The 16,265-nt window shown below is 35.6% G+C and overlaps 1 protein-coding gene across 1 annotated transcript in view; it reads left to right on the top strand.

Annotated features, from left to right (window-relative positions):
* The window catches only part of LOC102666482 (F-box/FBD/LRR-repeat protein At1g78750), a 47,413-nt gene extending 37,836 nt beyond the window's left edge, over positions 1–9,577 (top strand). Inside the window, exon 5 of the mRNA XM_014762157.3 lies at positions 9,456–9,577. The gene's annotated coding sequence lies outside the window, so the exon portion shown is untranslated. The remainder of the gene's footprint in view (positions 1–9,455) is intronic.
* Positions 9,578–16,265: the final 6,688 nt, after the last annotated feature.

Here is a 16,265-nt window from a genome sequence, read left to right as displayed (position 1 = left end):
CAAAACCAATTGTTGATTTCATCGTAAGAGATAGGGATGAGTGTAGGCAACAAAATCATCATATTGTACATATCTAATAAGGCATTTGTTAGGTTACAATCACCATCCAAAGTTATTTTTAAGGAAAATGAGAAGAAAAGATGCAAGAATGTAGAAGAAGCATTAAAATTTGACACAAGGAATTTGTTTCAATACAATAACTGTTGGGATGTGACCTAAATCCATAAGGAAGTTTATTCTATTATTTTTTTTTGTTTTGTCCTCTGCCTATATAAGGCAAAGATGTCCTGTATTTCAAAGATAGAATAAGCTTCCACTTGTATACTGCAACTATAATAAAGGCTTTCTGTTTTTCCCTCCCGTGGATGTAGCCTTTCTCAAGGTGAACCACGTAAACCTATGTGTGTTCTTTCTCATTCTTCTCTCTTTCACCTTTGTTGCACAATTCGGTGTGTATGACATTTCTGATCTGCTTCATTTTCTACTGTTGTTCTTGCTTGTTCTTCATCACTTCCATAACAAACTGGTATCAAGAGCTCTAGTTGCGATCAAGGGAATTCAAGATTCTCGTCTGAATACGAAGATCAAGATGTGGGAGTCTTGTTTCTGGTTCTTTCGCTGCTTCTTCGTGATCAAGAACATTCAAGAAATCATGTCAAACACAATCAGGATTAAGAAATTCAATGGAAAGAACAACTTCAATCTGTGGCGCATCAAGATGCGTGCTTTGTTGAAGGAACAATGTTTTTGGGCTGCTATTGCTTCTGCATCTGTGAAGAAAGAAATGGCTTCTGAATCAAAAGAAAAGGCCTCTATTTCAAAGACTGAAGAACTTGCAGAAAAAGAAGAAAAGGCTCACTCACTAATCTTGCTTTCCTTGTCTGATGAAGTTTTATATGAAGTTGCAAATGAAGAAACTGCAAGTGGCTTATGGCTCAAGTTGGAAAAGCTGTATATGACTAAGTCAATCTGCAACAAGCTCTTCTTGAAGAGGCGTCTATTTGGTTTAAACATGAAAGAAGGTACATCTCTTAAAGATCATCTTGGTGAATTGAATTCTATTTTGATGGAATTAAGAGATATAGATGTTAAGATAGAGGATGAAGATGCTGCCATGATTTTGTTAGCCTCTCTACCACCATCATATGAAAGCTTTGTCAATTCTCTTAGTGTTGGTAAGGAATGTGTCACCATGGAGGAGGTGAAATCCAGCTTATACTCAAGAGAACTTCGATCTAAAGCACCTGGAAATTTTGAAGAATCAAATGGATCTGGTCTTGTTGCCTCTAACTCTAACAAGAACATCAAGAAAAAGGTGTTTAAAGGAAAGAAGAAGACTCATGTCAATCCAAACGATATTTGTAACTACTACAAGGAGCCAGGTCATTGGAAGAAAGATTGTCCCAAGAAAAAGGGCAAACCATCTGCTGCTGTTGCCAAGGAAGGTTCCACATCTGAAAATGAGCTTGTTCTCTCAGTTGCTGATCATCACCAACATTCTGAAAATCAGTGGATATTAGACTCTGGCTGTTCCTTTCATATGTGTCCTAACAAAACCTGGTTTGACACCTATGAAGAGAAATCGGGTGGAAATGTCTTCATGGGAAATGATGTCTCATGCAAGACAATTGGAATTGGCACAATAAAAATCAAGATGCATGATGGAATTATCCGAACACTCGCTGAAGTTAGGCATGTTCCAGAGCTGAAGAAGAATCTAATCTCCATAGGTATTATGGATGAAAGGGGTTCAAATGCAACACTAAAAATGGGGTCATGAAAATTCAGAAAGGCTCTACAATGGCGATGAAGGGTATAAAGAGGGGTAATCTCTATATACTTCAAGGTACAACATGTATTGATGATGGTCTAGTAGCTGTTGCATCAAGATCCAATAAGAGCATACCTGACTTAACTCAATTGTGGCACATGAGGCTAGGTCATATGAGTGAAAAAGGTATGATGATACTTCAAAAATAGTAGCTGTTGGGAAATCAGAAATTGGATGAACTGAAATTCTGTGAGCACTGTGTTTTCGGAAAACAACATAGGATTAAATTTCCTAAAGCAATTCACACCACTAAAGGAACTCTTGATTACATTCATGCTCACTGTTGGGGGCTTGCAAGAGTACCTTCTCTAGGTGGTGGAATGTATTTTCTGTCCATAATTGATGACTACTCAAGGATGACATGGATCTACATCATGAGTCAAAAGAGTCAAGCTTTAAAATGCTTCAAAGAATGGAAGGCACTGATTGAAAAACAAACTGAAAGGAAAGTTAAAAGACTCAGAACTGATAATGGCTTGGAGTTTTGCTCAACAGAATTTAACAAATTCTATAGAGATGAAGGGATTGCTAGATAGCTTACTGTTAGGAACACTCCTCAGCAAAATGGAGTTGCTGAAAGAATGAACAGAACACTCCTGGAAAGAACAAGATGTCTATTGTCTAATGCTGGTCTCAACAGAAGTTTTTGGGGAGAAGCTATCAATACAGCCTGTTTTCTGATCAATAGAACACCCTCTACTGCTATAGGACTTAAAACTCCTATTGAAATCTGGATTGGCAAAACAGAAAACTAGTCAAACCTAAGAGTATTTGGCTGCAATGCTTATTATCATGTCAATGAAGGAAAGCTGGTACCTAGATCAAGAAAGGGTATGTTCATGGGTTATGGTGATGGGGTGAAAGGCTATAGGATCTGGTCTCCATCCGAAAAGAAAGTTCTACTCAATAGAGATGTAATTTTTGATGAATCACATCTGTTTCATCCCAAGCTTGAGGTTCCAATTACTGGAACACAGAGCTGCCACTCTCCTCAAGAAAAGGATGTAGAATCTACAGCCAAAGACTCGGAAAAGGGGGGTCATTCCAAAACATCTCCTGTGGTTTTTCAAGAAGGTGAGAAATTAGAAGATTTCAGTGCAAATGAGTCTCATTTGGCTACCGAACCTGATCCTCCACAGCTCAATTCTGAAATCAATCAGAGACCAAAAAGGGTCACTAAACCTCCTGAAAGATATGGTTTTGAAGACATGGCTGCCTATGCATTACATGCAGCTGAAGAAATAGATTCAAATGAACCAGCCACTTACCAAGAAGCTATCAATCATCCTGAAGCTGAAAATTGGTTGTTAGCTATGAAAGAGGAAATGGAATCTTTATATAAGAATTAGACCTGGAAACTTGTTGAACTACCTAAAGGAAGACATGTGGTAGGTTGCAAGTGGATATTCAAGAGAAAACCTGGTTTTTCAGAAAAGGAAGGGATAAGATGCAAGGCTAGGTTAGTTGCCAAGGGATTTAGCCAGAAAGAAGGAGTAGATTTCAACGAAAATTTTTCTCCTGTGGTCAGACATACATCCATTAGGGTTCTGCTTGTTATAGTGGCAAACCAAGATCTGGAACTTGAACAACTTGATGTCAAGACTGCTTTTCTCCATGGAAGATTGGAAGAAAATATTCTAATGAAATAGCTTGAAGGTTTTGAAGTTCAAAGAAAAGAAAGGTATGTTTGTCAACTACAAAGGTCCTTGTATGGGTTGAAACAATCTCTAAGGCAATGATACATGAGGTTTGACAGCTTTATCACCAGCCAAGGATTCAAGAGAAGTCTCTATGACTGTTGTGTTTATCACAACAAGGTGGAGGATGGATCAATGATTTATCTTCTACTCTATGTAGATGACATGCTTATTGCAGCAAAAAACATGTGTGATATACAAAATCTGAAGATTCTCCTGAATGGTGAATTTGATATGAAAGATCTAGGGGCTGTGAAGAAAATCTTAGGAATGGAAATCTATAGGGACAGAACTCAGAAAAGGCTATTTTTGTCTCAAAAGGATTACATTCAGAAGATACTTGTGAGGTTTGGAATGGCTGACTCTAAACCTATCAGCACTCCCCTTTCAGAAAAAGAGAAGTTGTCTGCTGTGATAAAGGTTCATGCTCAAGCTAATCAGGACTACATGTCAAAGGTTCCATACTCAAGTGTTGTTGGCAGTCTCATGTATACCATGGTTTGCACCAGACCTGACCTTGCTTATGCAGTTAGCATGGTTAGTAGGTTCTTAAACCAACCTCAGAAGGAACATTGGAAAGCAGTGAAGAGAATTTTCAGATATCTAAAAGGGACTGCAGATGTAGGTTTGATCTATGGATCTCACTCAGATTGCTGCCTCACTGGCTATTCTGATGCAGATTTTGCTGCTGATCTTGTCAAGAGAAGGTCATTAACAGGGTAAGCTTACACCCTTGGTGGCTGCTTGGTGAGTTGGAAGGCAACACTTTAACCTTCTGTTGCTCTCTCAACTACTGAGGTTGAATATATGGCTCTTACTGAAGCTGCAAAAGAAAGAATTTGGCTGAGAGGTCTGATAAATGATCTCGGGATTTATCAAGAATATGGTAACATCTACTGTGACAGCCTTAGTGCTATATGCTTGGCCAAGGATCAGGTTCATCATGATAGAACCAAGCATATAGATGTTAGATATCACTTCATTCGGTCAGAAAGAAGAATCAAAGTTCATAAGATCAGCACTCTGCACAATCCTGCTTATATGTTCACAAAGCCAGTTCCAAAGAGCAAGTTTGATCACTGCTTAAGCTTGCTCAATGTTGACTGCTGGGGATAAGATCATGAGTGTTTGGACGGAGCAGTTTGTGTCCTATATGGATGTTAGTTCAAGGTGGTGAATTGTTGGGCTGTGACCTAAATCCATAAGGAAGTTTATTCTGTTATTTTTTTTTTGTTTTGTCTTCTGCCTATATAAGGCAAGGATGTCTTGTATTTCAAAGATAGAATAAGCTTCCACTTGTATACTGCAACTATAATAAAAGCTTTCTATTTTTCCCTTCCGTGGGTGTAGCCTTTCTCAAGGTGAACCACTTGTTGGGTTACAATCACCATCCAAAGTTATTTTTAAGGAAAATGAGAAGAAAAGATGTAAGAATGTAGAAGAAGTAAAATTTTCTGTTGTTTTTCTTGCTTGTTCTTCATCACTTCCATAACAATAACAACAACAACAATCACAACAATAGACTTATCCCACTAGGTGATGTCATGTACATGGATTACATGTCATTGAACTTCGTTAAAAATCAAATCTTGGATATTATTCACCATCCATGCAATAATGTAACAAGGAAAACTAATCCTACTTTCACCACAAGAAATATAATGAAGTGTATGGGAAGTAAATTACCTCAAATAAATAAATATTTGGAAAAATAAATAGACCACTGGAACCAACAATCAAATGCCTTTTATTTTTTAGCATTTTCAAGTTGTGACCATTAGATTATAATTATACAAAAGATATGCATGATAGAAACTAAACTTGAAAGTGTAGTCATCTCATCACCCATGTCAAGTTCCATTTCAGAGGAATCTGAATCAACATTAGTAGAACCAATTTCAAGAGAATCAGATTCAACAACATCCATAAAAGCATATTCACTCTCTTCAACAGCCAAAGAGTTGCAATAAGCACACTCCCCTCCAAATTGGGAAGCCGACATTGGAACATTAACAAGAGTCTCCTTCTAATTGGTGTGTTACACCAACTTGCCCCAATCCAGAAAACAAAAAAAAAAATACACGCATTAAATATTTTTTGCTCTATCTAACATCTACTTTTTCTTCCATCTAAATAATAAGTTGGCCATTAGCCTGAATTGTACTTCCTATGCAAAGACCCATCACTTGTTAGAGTTAGAGCACTATCATCAACTATTAGTTTCTAATAAACATCTGGATCAATAGAAAATGAGAACAAACATCTCAAAAGGAAATATTAGGCCCAAACCTCTTTACCCCGATGTTGCATATGATTTTGTTTTTTCATTGCCATTTCTTAATGTCTAGATACATGAATACGCCTTTCTTAACAGTATATTATATGATCTAGAATTGATCTAGTCAGAAGCATCACCTATTTTTTCTTGCTTCTTTAACATTTGCCTCTCGAGTTGAAGAGCATGAAGAATGACATCTTCTCTACGTGTATATTTCTCTTTTTTTCTTTAATAGCATACCCTGGGTGGACTCCGCCTTTTCAATACATCCATCAAATTCACCACATCAGAATGCCTTCACAAGCTTGGATTTCACAAATTGTACCAATCTCTGTTAAAAATAATACCAACGCACACAAGGAAAATAAAAAAATACTAATGACATGCATCAACACTGGATATCATAAGAACAAGTCTCTATAACTTTCTAACTAACATAGAGTTGGCACCATTCAATAACTATATACTCACACTCACAATCACATAAACTTTAACTTAATTGCTAGTGGCTAAACTAAAACAAAGGAACACTATAATAATCAAGAAAGTGTGATATGAATTATTGAATAAGAATAATAAATGTAATAAAAGGAAAAAAAAAGACAATTACTTGTTGGAAACTTCCTTTCTGTGAAGCTTAACGGGAGTTCCTGAACGAGGAGAAGTAAGATGAGAAGTAGAAAGGTGATCAAGGCCAAGTATTTGACCTGGCCACCACGAACCATTCCTTCTTCGAACCCAAACAACCGATCCAACATCACAATCCACTAGACCTAACCCAAACACTCCATCTCCCTCACTCTACCTTTCATTTTCTCTCTTTTTCGCTTCCCCAATTTTTCTCTTGATTTCTTTTGCTCTTTCGATATTAATAGATGGATGTGATGCCTTAGCTGCTGATGAAGAAGAACGATGAATAAAATGACGATAACTGCGATGTGGGTTAGGGCACATGATTCCATTCAGATTTGGGAAATTTCATTTTTAAGGTTTTCAATTTTGACTTTGCTTAATTAAAAGCTTGAATCTTCTAGAAGCACCATGAGCTAACCTCAAATCCATCACCATAATGAAGTCACACCTACCATTCTAAAAACTTAATTCCATTCCAAAACGACCATATATAGGGACCAAAGTACAACATTCCAAATCACCATCTAAAGAAAAGTTCAACGGTATTCTACATATGTTCCAACCAAGCACACACAGACAAACATGTCATTAACACAAATTATAAGCAAACAAAGATAGGAAGACGACGATAACACACACGATGACGACGATAACACACACGAGCTTCGACAACAACACTGGACAACTTCGACATAGACGCTTTTTGTAACATCCCATTTTTTCATAAAAATAAATATAGAGCAAATAAATAAAAAAATATAGAGCAAATAATATGCTGAGTACCCTAGGTATAAATAGCTATGTTAAGTCAGGTGTCTTCCTCTTCGCTTCATTTTCGTTTTTCTCTTTTCTCCTCTCAAAACTCTTTCTATTTCCCGCAGTCTACCTAATCCGTCTCAGAAAAACGATGATCTCAGAATCATTCACCGTTGGATCGTCGTGAAAATTTAGCAACATGTTCGCAACCCAATTCTGAGCATTCTCACCGTTGGGAAATGCAAAAACATGTCGGAGCTAAGAGAAATACCCCTCGCACTGTAGCTTTCTCTTTTCCCGCAAAAACCCAAAACAGTTTCAGTAAAACTACGATCTCGATTTCGTCAACCGTTGGATTTTCATGAAAGTTGGATATGTTGTACGAAATGCAATTGCGCACACTTTCACTCTTGGGATTTGCGATATAATATTCGTGGAGGGAGAAAAGGAATCGCATGAAGACAGTACAAGTGGAGGTTTCAATCCCTTCTCCATCTCTCTGACGTTTGAGAACTCTATCGGAGCAGTCGGAGAAAAAATTAGAGGAATCTCAGGGAACCGCTAGAGATGCCGCTATCGCTGTCGGAAGACACGTGAGTCCGCTTAGAGGTAAAGGATGAGTTATTCACAATTGAGGATTAGTGAGAACATGTGTAGGGATCCTTAGAGTATCAATTGAAATGAGTTTTGGGGTGTTTTTGCAATTTTCATTTTATCCTTATAATTATTACGGTGAATTATATTTGTTTGATGAATCAGTTGATGTCCCAATGAGAAATTGCTGTGAAATTGATGTGTGTTGTTTGTGTTTGGATCCTGTGATGATCTTGAACTTGTGTTCGGGGGAGCAGATGACTAGGTGAATTGCTTTAAGGAACCTTATGTTGAAGGACGTCGAGACACAACGCTCTGATAGGATGTGACATTGGGATATAGGGTTTTATATTAATTGTATGAAGTCTTAGACGATCTTGTTTGAACCGAGATGACTTTATTATTTATTTGTACAAGTTTGAATATCATGTAGAAGAAAGTGAATGTGAGCCTTTTATCCCTTTGAAAGGCTTGTATTTAAAAATGTAAAAAAAAAATACTTTTAATTAATATTTGAATTTTTATTTCTTTGTTAGTATATATGTGAGGGGTAGAGGGTGTCACACTTTTTAGGGTGTGACTAAGTCGGAGAGACAGAGGGAACAAAGAAGGTGAGGTATGAGTGAGACGAACTCAGAGGTTAAAATCACGCATGAGAAAAAAATACTTCACTTTGCAAAGAATTTGAATTGTCAATTTCAATGATGGGTCGTACCAAAATTTCCATCGATTACCAATTTCAAAGACGATTTTTCAAAAACCATCATTGAAAAAGTCACACTAATTACAAAAATGTCACCACTTTCGAAACGACAATGGTTTTGATATAACCATGGTTGAATCACCATCGTAAAAACTATGTTTTGTTGTAGTGGAAGAAAAGATCAAGTAATAAACTGAAGAATCCAAACTGACTTTGTTAGTGTTCTCTATTGCATTGTCATTGTAAATTTTTTATTCTAGATGATTGGTTAAAGATGATATTTAGCCATTTTTCATGTTCAACTTCACATCTAAAATTTCTTAGGTTTAGTTTTACTGTAGAATTAGATATCATCTTTTTGAAAAGAATTTTGTTACTTGTAAAATAGAATGCTCGAGAAAGTTACTGAAAAATTAGAATGAAAATGAGATAATAAAATCCTTATACATTCATAAACTATTATTGTAATTTATCATTAAGAATTTATCTAATGTCTATTTTGGTCTTTTAGTTTATTTTTTAGGTTTAATTTGATACTCTAATTCAAGCATACTATTTTCATGGACTATGTTTGACAAAATTAGTTGAAAGCTCGAAAGCTAGTTGAAAACTAAAAAGATACCTTATTAATTTAAAAATATTCTGCGAAACTAGTTATTAAAATAGCTGAAAATTGTAAAATTACTAGATGTTGCAAATTATGTTGAAACTTGAGCATGTGTTTGGCATAAATTTGCTAGGGACTTCCTTTATAACACCCCACTTTCTTGCTTCTAGTTTTTCCTTGCATACTTGGTGTAGTTCTATGGCTGCTAAGTCAAGTTGAATCATAAAATGATTTACTAGTGATGGCATGTCATTTTCTTAATTTGACCTACCGAATATTAACTTGAACATTTCTTGGTATAGGCTTACTCCTTATTATAAATTGTTTTTGACTAAGTTTAACTCTTGCTTATTTAGGTTCCTTGTTCATACATTGTTGATCCAGGCCCTCAAAGGATCCTATGTGGCTCAATTTGGTGAGAGATTTTTTGTTGGCTTCCTGTATTACATGGCCTAGTACTGTGTAGGTTCTTAATGTCTTTAATAAGATTGTAGTTTTGACCTAAAACCAAGAAAATATTGTAGTAATGATGAGTAGCTGGAAGCTTGGAACTGTTCCCTTAACTAAGGAAAATAACAGTTTGAGAATTCATCTCTACTATCGGTTTTCTTTTCATTTATATTTTATTTCTAATCATATCCTTGACTAATTTGAGAGTTGAGGCCCTGAAACAGTCCCCAGCGTTCAGCCTTGACAATTGAACATAAACCCAAGTTTGTGAAAAATCATTCAAAAGATCTAGAGTCATCATGATTCTAGGGCCTGCACCTCCGAAAGCTATAAAAAACCTAACTCGTTTTCACATACCTTCGCTATTGGGATTTGCGAGATAATATTTATGGAAAGAGAAAACAGAATCGCACGAAGCAGTACAAAATGGAGGCCTCAATTCCTTTTTCTCTCTGATGTTTGGGAACCCTATCAGAGCAATCGGAGGAAAAACATGAGGAATCTCAGGAAACCGTTAGAGATGCTGCTATTGTTGTCACAATGCACACGTTCGGCCGCTTAGAGGTAAGAGATGAGTTTATCACAATTGGGGTTAGAATGAACATGTGTAGAGATCCTTAAAGGATTAAATTAAGGTTTATTTTGGAATGTTTATTGAATTATTGAATTTTTCCTTTATGATTATAAATACAATATTAATGTCCTGATGCGAATTGGTTGATAAAATTGAGTGTCATTGGTGTTTTCATTTTTACCTATGATTTGGATTAATTGATTTTGATATAATTGTGTGAGATTATTTGAGGGGTTATACTCCCCATGTTATGATAAACCTTTTGTTGTTATATTGAGATTATGAAATGGTGATTCAAATTGGGATTATGTGATAAATTGAACATGTGATGATTGATGAAATACATGTGTATTGAGTTGTAGGCTATGAACTGTACAATCACACAATTGTAAGACCCTTTAAGGGCGACGAGTATTGTGATGGGATCTACTGTGAGAACCCGATGAGTTAAAATAATTTTGAAAACAATTGACTAGTTGTGTGTATAGCATAGTTCATAGGTAAAGTGTATATGATTCATGAGGTGTGATAACGTGTAAAATTGACATTATACCATTGTGATTGGGATCTAGTGTATGTGATAAATTGAGTATGTATGTGATTGAGATGTTGTGTGCATTGAGTTATGAACTATGAATTGTACAATTGCACGACTATTAGACCTTTTAAGGGTGACAAGTTAATGTTAAGACCCTTTAAGGGCAATGAGTTAATGCGTGACAAGTATTGTGATAGGAACCACTATGGGGACCCGAAGAGTTTAATCACAAGCACAATGAGATAAAACTATTTTGAGAACAATTGAAGAGTTGTGTGTTTTGTACAGTTCATAGATAGGATCTGTGTGCTAAAATGTTTTTTGGGTTGGACCTGAATCAGGAGAGAGATGCCCTGACGGACTCTTCGGAGTTTAGGCCTTGGGAGTAAATACTGTTAGACAAGTGGCCTCAAAAATTTTAAGAAGGGGAGGTTGAATTAAGATTTCGTTGACTATTCCTAATTGAAAATTTTCCTTTCTTAGATATTCACTAGCATCAATTATTTCTTTAATTGTAAGTTACTCGAATAACAAATAAGGAGAAGTAAACTTAAAGAAATATAAACACAACAGAAAGTAAAAGAGATTAAGGAAAGAGAGAATGCAAAACCGGATTTATACTGGTTTGGCCACAACCCGTGCCTATGTCCAGTCCTCAAGTAAATTCCAGTTGAGCATTTTCACTAACCTTGTAAAATCCCTTTACAAGCATTGAACCACAAAGGACTTTCCTCCTTTGTGTTCAGTGTTTACACCAAGAAGCAAATTCCACTTCTTGCCATGAACCCCAAAGGACCTTTTGTAGAAGCAAGCTTCATGATGATGAATCAAGTTGATTCAAGAAGTTTTGATAATGACAAAGATGATGACAAAAAGCCCAAAGAATGATTTCAAGATTAAGTCAACAAGTTCAAGAGAAGTTTGATATCAAGATTCAAGAAAAGATGAATTCAAGTTTCAAGAGAAGAAATCAAGAAGACTTCACAAGGGAAGTATTGAAAAGATTTTTCAAAAAACAAACATAGCACAGTTTTGTTTTTCAAAAGAGTTTTCACAAAATTTTCTAAGTTACCAGAGTTTTTACTCTCTGGTAATCGATTACCAGTTTCCTGTAATCGATTACCAGTGGCAAAGTTTGTTTTCAAAAGCTTTTAACTGAATTTACAATGTTCCAATTGATTTCAAAATGGTGTAAACGATTACAAGATATTGGTAATCGATTACCAGTGTGTTTGAACGTTGAAATTCAAATTCAATTGTGAAGAGTCACATCCTTTCATAAAAAGTCTTGTGTAATCGATTACAAGGATTTGGTAATCGATTACCAATGACAAGTTTTGAATAAAAATCAAAAGATGTAACTCTTCAAATGGTTTTCAGGTTTTTCTAAAGGTTATAACTCTTACAATGGTTTCCATTGACCAGACATAAAGAGTCTAGAAAAGCAAGACCTTGATTTGCATTTTGATATCTGATTACAAACTTTTACATCTTTTACACAAAACCTTTGAACATCTTCTTGAACTTCTTCTCCTTCTTCCTTTGCCTAAAGCTTTCTTAAGTTTTCCGGTTTTCCAAACCTTGAAAACAAAAGTGTGTTATTCATCTTTTTCTTTCTCTTCTCCCTTTGCCAAAAAGAATTCGCCAAGAACTAACCGTCTGAATTCTTTTTGTGTCTCTCTTCTCCCTTTTCCTAAAGAACAAAGGACTAACCGCCTAAATTCTTTTGTGTTTCCCTTCTCCCTTTTCAAAGAATTCAAAACAACACAGTCTGAGAATTCTTTTGATTCTTCCATTTCCCTAAAACAAAAGATTTCAAAGGACTAACCGCCTGAGAATTCTTTTGTTTCCTCATCACAAAGTTTCAAAGGACTAACCGCCTGAGAACTTTGTCTTAACACATTGGAGGGTACATCCTTTGTGGTATAAGTAGAGGGTACATCTACTTGGGTTGTTGTAACTGAGAACAATAGAGGGTACATCTCTTGTGGATCAGTTCAAGTGGAGGGTACATCCACTTGGTTGATACAAAGAGAACAAGGGAGGGTACATCCCTTATGGATCTTTGCTTGTAAAGGATTTTACAAGGTTGAAAAGAAATCTCAAGGACCGCAGGTCGCTTGGGGACTGGATGTAGGCACGGGTTGTTGCCGAACCAGTATAAAACTCTTGTGTTTGTCTTCTTCTTCCCTACACTCTTTAATTTCTGATGTGCACTTTAATTATCGCTTTTACTTTTGGTTAAGTTTCTTCTCTATTATTTACTTTCTTAACAACATAGTAAAAGCCTAAGAAGGATCAAATTTTTAGTTAGTAAAGGTTCATTAATAATTAATTCAACCCCCCCTTCTTAATTATTCCGAGGCCACTTGATCCAACACCTTCATCCTTTGTGTTCAGTGATTACACCAAGAGGCAATCCCACCTATTGCAATGAACCCCAAAGGACCTTTCTCCTTTGTGTTCAGTGATTATACCAAGAAGCAAATTCCACTTCTTGCAATGAACCCCAAAGGACGTTACTCCTTTGTGTCTATTGATTCAACCAAGGAACAAACTAGTTCCTTGAACCAAGAAGACCGTCTCTTGAAAACTTTTACAACCAAGAGTCGGTTCATTAATAATTAATTCAACCCCCCCCCCTTCTTAAAAATAGAATAGCACAAGTTTTTGCCCAATGAACTTTTCTTGACAAAGCAAATGTTGAACAAAAACTCTTAGAAAGATGTTCAGAATAATTCTTGAAATTCATGTCATGGTCACATATTTATAGCCATTTGATAACTCTTGAAGAAACCATGTTAAAAGTTGCGACTCTTGGCAATTTCTTCAAAACCAAACACTAGTAATCGATTACCATAATGGTGTAATCGATTACACAATTTATTTTATCAAAGGTTGTGACTCTTTATGCTGAGGTTTGAAATCTAACGTTCAGAATCACTGGTAATCGATTACAAATATTGTGTAATCGATTACACTATTTTGAAAATATTTTTGAACGTTACAAGACAATGGTAATCGATTACATGCCCAAGGTAATCGATTACTACTTTGTAAATCAGTTATAAAACTTTTTTGGGCTTCTGGTAATCGATTACTACCTTATGGTAATCGATTGCCATAGAGTAAAAACTCTGGTAAAAAAATATTTCTTGAAAAATTCTCCTGGACAATTTTGTGTTGTTCAATCTTTTCTTTGAAAAATTCTTTTTAAACTTATCTTGATGCTTTTCTTGAGGTTCTTGCATATCTTAAGTCTTCTCTTGAATCTTCACTTGAATCCTCTTGATTCTTTAATCTTGTTTGAATGAATCTTTAATAATCTTTGGCATCACGAAAATACTCTTGGAAGCTTTGCTTCTACAAATACACCTGGTTTGAGTGCTCCTTTAAGTTTATGTTGATCCCATATGGTTGGAGCATTCTCGCAAAATAGCGTGACCCTGACTGGTCTCCCTATGATTTTACCTAGTGAGAGTGACCTGACTTGCTAGTGTGTGGTTTGTCTTGTCATGTACTCCTAGGCGCCCGATGAGATTTTTCACTGACATGGTACCACGTTGCATATAGGATTGAATCTTAGTGTATATGTTGCATAACGCTTATGTATTGATCGATATTGATTAACTAGGTGATATTGTGTTTTGATCCTTGAGTACATGAATGAATGAGACGTGTTATGTTGTGATGTGATGTTGGACGACAAAGTGATGAAATGATGTGAGTTATGTTTAAGTAAGTTTTATTTTGTTTATATGATATCTATACCTACATGTTGTCTTGTTTTCTCTCTATTAGTTAGGAATGTGATAACTCACTCCCCGTGTGCTATTTTTTTGGATCATGTGATGATGTCGAACTTTGTGTTTGTAGGAGCAGATGATTAGGTGGATGACTATGAAGAACCTCATGCTAGAAGACACGGGAACGCAATGCTCTGATAGGATGTGACATTGGGATATAGGTTCTATATTAGTTGCACGAAGTCTTGGACGACCTTGTTTGGAGCAGAGATGATTTATTATTTATTTGGGAAAATTTGATTATGATGTTAGAAAAGTGAATGCGAGCCTTTTACCATTTTGAAAGGCTTGTATTTAAATTTATTTTAAAAAAAAACTTTTAATTAATTTTGATTTCTTACTTTTATTGTTAGTACATATATGTTAGGGGTAAAGGGTGTCACATATAGTGATATCAGAGCAGGTCGAACCTTTTGGCTAGTGTGTTATGTGCTTATCATATTCTGGTGTGCACTCTGTGTGGTTACTTATGAGTACTTTTGATAATAATGTTTGTATGTGCCTTGCATCCTTAATGTCTGCTATACCATAAATCCACTGTTGAGTCATGAGTTATGAGACTGACCACCTCTATAATTTGTGGAGTGCGGTTGGACATTATGGCAAGCTGTTAGGTCATGCAGGTAGTCTTGATATTGATGGATAATCCCTTAATAAGCCCTTATCTTCTTGCATGTATGTTGTTAATAAACTTATTTCTCTCTTGATGTATGGATTAGTGTTGTGAAAACCTTTTGAACCGTATATATATACCTTGGATGAGTATGTCTTTCTTGATGTGTAAACGCATGACTACATAACTCCCTTTATTTTGTGTGTAGTCGTGAATGTAGTTGTTGAAGTTTGTAATTCCTTAATACAACCTTATTAATTGTTTAACTCTTACTTCTTATATGTACGTTATATACTTGTTATAGGAACCTTATAATTCTATGTATGCTTGTAATATGATGTTCTACCTTAATTGCATAGATAGTATGGTTGTTTCTGATTTCTTGTTCTTAGCAATATGGATACTCTATAGTTCGATTACTCATATTGAGATATATTTCATAAAGAATACTCTTTGACAATACCTTCTAATTCTAGTGCAACCTATTCTTGTGTTGCGTGCTGAAGTCAAGTAATTCGATTACACTTGCAAGCTTGAGTATAATTCATTTTTTGTGTTGTGAGCCTAGGTCAAATAGTTTTTGATTATTGATGTTTCTTACATAATCAAACAATTGTTAACATCTCCACCTGGGTTTACACTGTGGTCATGTTTTCGTTTATAGAATTCATTCAGAATATTTGTTGTTGATTATCGTCTCCTAATCAATTGAGTGTTCATTTTGTTATTGGCTGCTCATCTTCCAATCATGTCTTGTCAAACTACTTGATAATCTGTCATGTTGTTACTTCTGTTATGAATAGAGAGACTTCGCTCTTGTTAATCACGTTAAGGTGTTTCGAGAGGAAAATACTTGAGTAGGCATGATCCTTGTTACCTATAGATGAAAGTCAACTTAGTAAGTCATGTACCTATGTTCCTTAAGGATGTGCTTAGTTACCACCTAAGTGCAAGATTGGGAATCTTATAAGTGTAATACCCATAGAAAATTGTAACCGTAGTTTCTAGGAGATGACTGGTAAAGAGTCATTTAAGAATATAGAGTAGTTGGAAAAGTTGTGAAAAATAGTTAAGAGATTTAGTGTGAAACCTTAAGAAGAGTGTAAGGTAGTTAGTAAGGCATTAATTGCTAAGCATGGAAGGGTTCGAGAGTGAGTGTTCTTGCATAAGGTAGGTGACCTAAAG

Source organism: Glycine max, chromosome 9, assembly GCF_000004515.6.
Source record: "Glycine max cultivar Williams 82 chromosome 9, Glycine_max_v4.0, whole genome shotgun sequence".
NCBI lineage: Eukaryota > Viridiplantae > Streptophyta > Magnoliopsida > Fabales > Fabaceae > Glycine > Glycine max.
The sequence above is the reverse complement of the archived record's forward strand: the minus strand, read 5'-3'. Positions and strand labels throughout refer to the sequence as shown.